Source organism: Oenanthe melanoleuca, chromosome 3 (genome assembly GCF_029582105.1).
Source record: "Oenanthe melanoleuca isolate GR-GAL-2019-014 chromosome 3, OMel1.0, whole genome shotgun sequence".
Lineage (NCBI taxonomy): Eukaryota > Metazoa > Chordata > Aves > Passeriformes > Muscicapidae > Oenanthe > Oenanthe melanoleuca.
Genome location: NC_079336.1, coordinates 918,414 through 919,881, shown reverse-complemented (window position 1 = coordinate 919,881; position 1,468 = coordinate 918,414). Strand labels below are relative to the sequence as shown.

The 1,468-nt window shown below is 49.8% G+C and overlaps 1 long non-coding RNA gene across 1 annotated transcript; it reads left to right on the top strand.

Annotated features, from left to right (window-relative positions):
* The first annotated feature begins 354 nt into the window (after positions 1–354).
* On the top strand, positions 355–974 carry LOC130250767 (uncharacterized). The gene is made up of 2 exons (XR_008840040.1): positions 355–702; positions 793–974. It is a non-coding gene; the product is annotated as an uncharacterized LOC130250767 (long non-coding RNA).
* The last annotated feature ends 494 nt before the right edge of the window (positions 975–1,468 follow it).

Sequence of the window (1,468 nt, the reverse complement as noted above, 5' to 3'; positions counted from 1 at the left end):
ATGGATTGTAAAACGTATTTAAAGGGGTGTTCTCCAACACCCAACGGTGTTGGCCGATTTTAACCCTTGGCTTTATGTATGTCTCCTATTGTCTTTTTTATTAAAGCCTTTAATTCTCCCAAAACAGTGAACCGTGTTTTTCACAATATTTATCCCATGGTGTATTTTCATAATGACACGAATCACGATGTAGTATCTCACATAGCTGTTGTTATTTTGTTTGCCTTGTTTTACACACACACACACACACACACACACACACATATATATATATATCAGTAAAGAACTGATATTCCTGCCTGACAGCTCCTGATTCCAAAATTATGATAATTTGGAAGGATGGGGGGGTCTGTACTCTCCATCTCAGGGAGAAGCTTCTGCCTTTCTTGGCTATTGGGGGTTGGAGCTTGTTCCCTTACTGTCCCAGTTTAAAGAATTTTTCCCGTTATTATGCTAAGGAAGCCTGCCGGGTTACGCCCAGGTTCTTTTTAGGACCTGAGACAAAGGGGTAGGTGGGGGCTGGCTTCCGGGGTTTTTCACTCTCGTCGGCGGGGTTTGAGGGAGGTCAGGACTGCTTGTCTCCAGCCCACGCAGTCCGAACGCCGCGGAGCGAGGTTCTCCGCGGTGGGACGTTGCCCTGCATCTCTTCAGCATCCAGCCTACTGCCTCTAAGACCACAGCTGACCACCAAAAACCCAAACAGTGAGCAGAGAGCCCTTCCTCCACCCTTTCTCCTATGTGGGACGCAGCTGCCGCTGCCGCCTTTCCGCACACCATCTTCCACCTCCGCAGCAGCGCGGACCCTGCCCCGCCTTCCACCACCGGGACCGAGAGCGGGGAGAGTGTGGCTGCGGCTGGAAGAAGGACTGGAACTGAGTTATTTGTTCTGTTTTGTTTTTAATTTTCATAGCTGCTGTTGTTTCTGTTTGTCCAGTTAGATATATTAGTAAATAGCTGTTTATCCTACGCCCTTATCTCTGCCTGAGAGTTCCTGATTCAAAAATTATAATACTCGGGAGGGAGAGGATTTACATTCTCTATTTCAAAGAGGAGCTTCTGCCTTTATTGGCAGACACCTGTCCTTCAAAATAGGACATTGGCAAATACCTGTCTTGCAAACCAGGATCCCGAGTTATGCCCTGAATGTGCTTAGTGCCTCTCTGCGGGAACTGACACAGTCGCTGGGGCTTTTTCCCTGTTCCTGCAGCAATGGGAAGCTGTGCAGGGACTGCCAAGGGTGCCTGGGGGCAGGTTCAGGGTGTGGCTGGGCTGGAGTTAATGTTGTCCAGGGCAGCCTCTGGCTCCTGAGACTGAACCAGCGCTGGCAATTATCCAGTGGGAGAGAATTCAGGAGTGGATAAGGCTGGGGAAAGTGGCTAAAGTGGACAAGCTCCAGAGTAACCCTGAGCCAGCAGTTCCTTTCCTGAGCAGCTGTCCCACACTGGGGCTCTGTGACACAGTCCAGGGG